Genomic DNA, 7852 nt, shown 5'->3' on the forward strand with positions numbered 1-7852 from the left:
CGTGCATGGCATTCTGTTATGCTATTTTCATTATTCAGAGCTTGGGTTTTAGGTTTTCACGTTTTTCTGTTCCCTTGTTACGGTTTTCGTTCTTAATGCAAATTTCCGATTTTGCTTCTAATTACGAGTTCATTCTTGCTTCTTCTTCTACTTTCATTTACGTTTCTGTTCATTTACGTTTTTGCTTCATGTTTCATTTGCGTTTTCTGTTTGAATCCATGGAAGGCTAGATTTTCTGGTGTTGTTTCTTTTTGAGGACAAAGCCCAACTCTCTTTGAGGTTTCGCTTGTAATGTGGTTTCCTGGAAATTTTTTCCTTCACCAGTTATCCCAAATTCGTGAATATTAATCAGTGCACGCTTCGTGTTTGATTAATTGCCTCTGAGCCTAACTTGCGTTCATGCTTAATGGACGAAAGGCTAACTGGTGTATGTGGTGCCTAATCACGTATTGACAACCCTAAGTTAATTTTCGCTTAGTAAATTGAAATAGGGTTGGATTAAGTGGTTGACTGTTAAGGACGAATTCTCCATAACCCAGGATAAGAGAATGGCTTCTGAATCAAAGGAAACAACCCGTTTTTAATATTAGTAGTTTCGTATTCCAGTTTACTTGTTCTTCTCTTTAATCACAAAACAAACAAACCCCCCCAATCGTTACTGTTACTGCAAGTATATTATGAACAATTGGTGTGTCACTGCTCATTGGGAAACGACCTAGGATCACTTCCTAGTTACTGCATTTTCATGTTTATTTGATTCGGGTACGGCCTCGATCAAATTTGGCACCGTTGCCGGGGAGCAGTGTCCAAAGGTTCATAATAGCTAGCTAGTGTTGTGTGTTTAATCCTTTCGTGTTTTATGTTTAATTGTTAGTATTGTGTTAGTATGTGTGTTAGTGTCATTTAGTATCTTGATATTTTGTTTAGTGTGTGTTCTGTTTCAGTTTTCCCATTAAGCGTTTCCCCTGTTTCAGTCTTGGGTGTTTTGCTGTGAATAGTGTTTTGCGACGGACTTAGCGACCACTTTTGCTTGCGGCAAAACAGAGTAGTAGTAGAAATCCCTTAGTGACGGATTTTAGCGACCACCCATGCTGAATTATTTGTGATTTTTTGTTTTAGTAGCTAGGGTTGTTATTTTTGGTTGAATTTTTTTGTGGTAACTTCTTTTAACCTATATTTTGTGGGAAAAATAGCTAGAGCCTTTAGTTTGGTCAGATTTGAAAGTTCCAAAAAAGTAGCAAATTTTGTGTTTGTCGAAACTTCAAACGGCCATAACTTTTGCTCCGGTTATCAAAATCGCAATTATTATATATGTATTTGGGGTAGAAAAAACTTTCCTATGCCGTGGCAGCCCGCCATAGGCCGGCTGAGGTCTCCATCATCCAAAAAAAGCGATTCTGTCAAAAGTTTTTTATTTTTCAAGTTTTATTCACTTATTTTTCTTAACCTACCAGTTTTAGGTTTCATAGTTAGACTTTGAATTTTTGTCTGAAATTTTTTTGTGCTATCTTCTCATCATTTTATAAGGTTGCTCACAAAATTTCAAGTCATTTGGATATCATTTGAGGGTAGCTGTAGTTCAAACCTACACCTTTATTTACATGACAAGGCAACTAGTTGTGTGCATGCTGAATGTAGTGTATGACTAGAGGCAACCCATCTGACTTACAACCCTTTGATCCTGAGATAGATAGGACATTTCATAGATTAGTTAGGCATCATTTTATACCTTTTGATCATCCTGAGCATTCCATTACTATCTGTGCATTCTGTTATTGGTGATTTTGAACATCCTGATTTGGAGCATTATAATTTTGAGCATTCTGATTCTGAGCATTCTGATTTTGCACATTCTGAGAACATGGCACAACCTCCACCCCGTGAGAGGACTCTAAGGGAAATGGCTGCACCTGATTTTACCTACGAAAGCTTGTGCATCCAATACCCTGATGAGGATGTCCCATATGTTCTCAAAACTGGACTGATTCATTTGCTTCCAAAGTTTCATGGCCTTGCAGGTGAAGACCCGCACAAACATTTGAAGGAATTTCATATTGTCTGCTCCACCATGAAACCCCCAGATGTCCAAGAGGATCACATATTTCTGAAGGCTTTTCCTCATTCATTAGAGGGAGTGGCAAAGGATTGGCTATATTACCTTGCTCCAAGGTCCATCACGAGCTGGGATGACCTTAAGAGAGTATTCTTAGAAAAAATTTTCCCTGCTTCCAGGACCACAACCATCAGGAAAGATATCTCAGGTATTAGACAACTCAGTGGAGAGAGCCTGTATGAGTACTGGGAGCGATTTAAAAAACTATGTGCCAGTTGCCCTCACCATCAGATTTCGGAGCAGCTTCTTCTCCAATATTTTTATGAAGGACTCAGTAATATGGAGAGAAGTATGATAGATGCTGCCAGTGGTGGAGCCCTTGGAGACATGACTCCTGCTGAAGCCAGAAATTTAATTGAGAAGATGGCTTCCAACTCCCAACAATTTAGCGCCAGAAATGATGCTATAGTCATTAGAGGAGTGCATGAGGTAGCTACAAACTCAGCTGCATCATCTGAGACTAAGAAGCTTGAAGGCAAACTGGATGCATTGGTTAACTTGGTAACCCAGCTGGCCTTGAATCAGAAATCTGTACTTGTCGCAAGGGTTTGTGGTTTGTGCTCCTCTGCTGACCACCATACAGACCTTTGCCCTTCCATGCAGCAACCTGGAGTAATTGAGCAGCCTGAAGCTTATGCTGCAAATATTTACAATAGACCTCCTCAACCTCAGCAGCAAAATCAACCACAGCAGAACAATTATGACCTCTCCAACAACAAATACAACCCTTGATGGAGGAATCACCCTAATCTCAGATGGTCCAGCCCTCAGCAACAACAAAAGCAGCCTGCTCCTTCCTTCCAAAATGCTGCTGGCCCAAGCAGACCATACATTCCTCCACCAATCCAACAACAGCAACAACCCCAGAAACAGCCAACAATTGAGGCCCCTCCACAACCTTCCCTCGAAGAACTTGTGAGGCAAATGACTATGCAGAACATGCAGTTTCAGCAAGAGACCAGAGCCTCCATTCAGAGCTTAACCAATCAGATGGGACAATTGGCTACCCAATTGAATCAACAACAGTCCCATAATTCTGACAAGCTACCTTCTCAAGCTGTCCAAAATCCCAAAAATGTCAGTGCCATTTCATTGAGGTCGGGAAAGCAGGGCCAAGGACCTCAACCCGTAGCACCTTCCTCATCTGCAAATGAAGCTGCCAAACTTCACTCTACTCCAGAAAAAGGTGATGACAAAAATTTACCTAACAATTTCTGTGCAGGTGAATCTTCTTCCACAGGTAATTCTGATTTGCAGAAGCAGCACATTCCCCCTCTTCCATTCCCTCCAAGAGCAGTTTCCAACAAAAAAATGGAAGAGGCAGAGAAAGAGATCTTGGAAACGTTTAGAAAAGTAGAGGTAAACATACCTCTGTTGGATGCAATAAAGCAAATTCCAAGATATGCTAAATTCTTGAAGGAGATGTGCACTAATAAGCGGAAGCTTAAAGGAAGTGAACAAATTAGCATGGGCAGAAATGTCTCTGCATTGATTGGTAAATCTGTTCCTCAAATTCCTGAAAAATGCAAAGATCCAGATACATTCAGCATACCTTGTATTATAGGAAATAGTAAGTTTGGCAATGCCATGCTAGATTTAGGAGCCTCTGTTAGTGTTATGCCTCTGTCTATTTTTAATTCTCTATCTCTAGGTCCCTTGCAGTCAACTGATGTGGTAGTTCATTTAGCTAATAGAAGTGTTGCCTATCCTGTTGGTTTCATAGAAGATGTCTTAGTTAGAGTTGGTGAACTGATTTTCCCTGTTGATTTTTATATTTTGAATATGGAAGATGGATTTTCTCAAGGATCAGTTCCCATCATTCTAGGCAGACCCTTTATGAAAACTGCTAGAACTAAGATAGATGTTTATGCAGGCACACTGTCCATGGAGTTTGGTGATATAACTGTTCATTTTAATATTCTGGATGCTATGAAATACCCATCTGAAGATCTTTCTGTATTTCGTGCTGAAATAATTGACCATGTTGTTGATGAATACATGACTGATCTTTATTCTAATCTGCATGCCTCTCACTCTTCATGCATTGAGTCTGAAATTGTACTTGATCATATGTCTGAATTTGATGCTGAGAGTGAATCTGAAAGTGATATTGATTGCATGTCTGGTGGTGGTGTTTTACCTCTCGAGATTGATTTTATAGAGTCAGATAGGACTAACCATGTTTTAGGAAGTACACATACCTCTGACTTTCTTTATGAGGTAAAGGCTGAGAAACCATCTCCTTCTACCACTGTCCAGCCGACCACACCAGAATTGAAGCCTCTGCCATCAAATTTAAAATACGCTTACTTGGATGATAGCAAGAGTTTTCCAGTGATTATATCTGCCTCCCTTGCTGATGAGCAAGAGGAGAAGTTGTTGTCAGTTCTCAAGAAGCATAAGAAGGCTATAGGCTGGACCCTGGCGGACATTCCTGGTATTAGCCCATCCACATGTATGCATCGAATAAATTTAGAGGATGGAGCTAAACCAATAAGACAGCCACAGAGAAGACTCAACCCGGTGATTCTTGATGTAGTAAAGAAGGAGATAACCAAGCTTTTGCAAGCTGGAATCATTTATCCTATCTCCGATAGCCAATGGGTGAGTCCCGTCCAGGTAGTCCCGAAGAAGACCGGCCTCACAGTGATAAAAAATGAGAAGGAAGAGTTGATTCCTACTCGGGTGCAGAACAGTTGGAGAGTCTGCATTGACTACAGGAGGCTGAACCAGGTTACCAAAAAGGACCATTTTCCCCTGCCATTCATTGATCAGATGCTTGAACGCCTGGCAGGTAAATCTCACTACTGTTTCCTTGATGGTTTTTCTGGTTATATGCAAATTACTATTGCTCCTGAGGATCAGGAAAAGACCACATTCACCTGCCCCTTTGGCACTTTTGCTTATAGGAGGATGCCTTTCGGCCTGTGCAATGCCCCTGGTACCTTCCAGCGGTGCATGATTAGTATTTTCAGTGATTTTTTAGAAAATTGCATAGAGGTGTTTATGGATGATTTCACTGTATATGGATCCTCTTTTGATGGTTGTTTGGATAGTTTAGAAAAAGTTTTAAATAGATGCATTGAAACTAACCTTGTTCTAAATTTTGAAAAATGTCATTTTATGGTTGAGCAAGGTATAGTTTTAGGGCACATTATTTCCAATAAAGGTATTGAAGTAGATCCTGCAAAAATTTCTGTTATTTCACAATTGCCTTACCCCTCTTGTGTGCGAGAGGTGCGATCTTTTCTTGGTCATGCAGGGTTCTACAGGCGCTTTATAAGGGATTTTAGCAAAGTGGCCCTTCCGCTGTCCAACTTGTTGCAAAAGGAGGTGGAGTTTGACTTTAATGACAGATGCAAAGAGGCTTTTGATTGCCTCAAAAGAGCGCTGACTACCACCCCCATCATCCAGGCACCCGATTGGACAGCCCCTTTTGAGCTTATGTGTGATGCATCAAATTATGCATTGGGGGCTGTCCTTGCTCAGAAAATTGATAAATTTCCTAGGGTGATATATTATGCTTCTAGGACTTTAGATGTTGCCCAAGCGAATTATACTACTACTGAGAAAGAGCTTCTAGCCATAGTTTTTGCTCTTGAAAAATTTCGATCTTATTTGCTTGGTACCCGCATTATTGTTTACACTGACCATGCAGCTCTAAAGTACTTGTTGAAGAAGGCTGATTCTAAGCCTAGGTTGATCCGATGGATGCTCTGGCTCCAAGATTTTGACTTGGAGATCCGTGATAGGAGCGGAGCACAAAATATAGTTGTTGATCATTTGAGTCGGATCGAACGTGTATCAGATGCGGATTCACCCATTCGGGATGATTTCCCGGATGATCATTTGTATATATTGTATAGTATTTCTGACTCTCTTTCTACTCCCTAACATTGTCAATTATTTACTTGCCTCTGTTTTTCCTCCCTTAGCATCCAAGGCCCAAAAAGATAAAATTAAAAGTGATGCTAAGCATTTTATTTGGGATGACCCCTACTTGTGGAAATTGTGCAGTGATCAGGTAATTAGACGATGCATTCCAGATCATGAGACTGACTCAGTCCTGCAGTTCTGTCATTCTTCCGCACCGGGAGGTCATCTGAGTGTTCAAAGGACAGCTCGCAAAGTGCTTGATTGTGGTTTTTATTGGCCCACCATCTTTAAAGATGCGTGGAAGATCTGCAGCACTTGTGAGCAGTGTCAGAGAGCAGGAAATACACTTACATGGCGACAACAAATGCCTCAGCAACCTATGCTATTCTGTGAGGTGTTTGATGTCTGGGGTATAGATTTCATGGGCCCTTTTCCTGTCTCTTTTGGTTATGTTTACATTCTCCTTGCAATTGACTATGTTTCAAAATGGGTGGAAGCAAAACCCACTAGAACTAATGATGCTAAAGTTGTTGCAGATTTTGTCAGGTCTAATCTGTTCTGCAGGTTTGGAGTACCTAAAGCAATTGTTAGTGATCAAGGAACCCATTTTTGCAACAGAACAATGCATGCCCTGCTTAAAAAGTACGGGGTGGTACATAGGGTATCCACACCATACCACCCCCAGACCAATGGACAGGCAGAAATTTCCAACACGGAAATCAAGAGAATTCTAGAGAAGATTGTGCAGCCAAGCAGGAAAGATTGGAGTACCAGGCTTGATGATGCTCTCTGGGCACATCGGACTGCCTACAAAGCACCCATAGGAATGTCTCCTTATCGGGTTGTCTTTGGAAAGGCATGTCATCTTCCAGTGGAAATTGAGCACAAAGCATACTGGGCAATGAAGACTTGCAACTTCTCTATGGATCAAGCTGGTGAGGAAAGGAAGTTGCAACTGAGTGAGTTAGATGAAATCCGCCTAGAAGCCTACGAGAATGCCAAGTTTTACAAAGAAAAGACCAAGAAGTTCCATGATAGCATGATAGTTAAGAAGGACTTCATGGTTGGGCAAAAAGTGTTATTGTATAATTCTAGGCTTGGACTCATGAGTGGTAAGTTGAGGTCTAAGTGGATTGGTCCTTTTGTTGTTACTAATGTTTTTCCTTATGGTACAGTTGAGATCAAAAGCGACTCCACAAACAAGAGCTTCAAGGTCAACGGACATCGACTTAAGCCATTCCTCACAAACCCTTCTCTAGTGGACGTAGTGGTGGAAGAGACTTCCTTACTCCACCCTACTCTTCCTCCACCATGACTTAGGGAGTTTTTCTTTTCCTATCTCCTTCTTTGCTTTTACTACACTTGTCCGATTCTATTTGATGATTTAATTGTTTTTAATATTTTAATTGTGCTACATTGAGGACAATGTGTTGTTTAAGTGTGGGGGGGGGGGGGGGGGGAGTGTTCTTTGGTTTTGCTAGTTTTGTTGGTTTTGTTAATTTTTTAATGTTGTTAGTTTCGTCAGATTGTTAGTTTAATATTTTGGGTCAATTTTGTGTGCATGTACGACTTTGCATGTTTTTCTTTGAATTATAAGATATGTTCAAGAAATGGGTAATTGTTTTGGAAATAAAAGTTTTTGACATTTTGTGACTTGAAATCCTTGATTCTCCTCTACATGTCATGATAGTTTTGAAAGCTCAATTTGAAAGTGATGAGTTTACCTTTGTGAGAATTTGAGCCATCCATCATCATAATCATTTGGTGTGTTTTGCCCCATTGATTGCTTGCACAATAGCCTTGGCTTGATTCTTGTTGATGCGTCCTAATTCACATGCATATTTGGAAATGATTGAGGCAATT

At 40.6% G+C, this 7852-nt stretch overlaps 1 non-coding gene across 1 annotated transcript; it reads right to left on the minus strand.

Annotated features, from left to right (window-relative positions):
• Positions 1–2239: 2239 nt before the first annotated feature.
• Positions 2240–2346, minus strand: LOC113002037 (small nucleolar RNA R71). Its single transcript, XR_003267565.1, has one exon. It is a non-coding gene; the product is annotated as a small nucleolar RNA R71 (small nucleolar RNA).
• Positions 2347–7852: the final 5506 nt, after the last annotated feature.

This window comes from Glycine max, chromosome 6 (genome assembly GCF_000004515.6).
Source record: "Glycine max cultivar Williams 82 chromosome 6, Glycine_max_v4.0, whole genome shotgun sequence".
In the NCBI taxonomy this organism is placed as follows: Eukaryota; Viridiplantae; Streptophyta; class Magnoliopsida; order Fabales; family Fabaceae; genus Glycine; species Glycine max.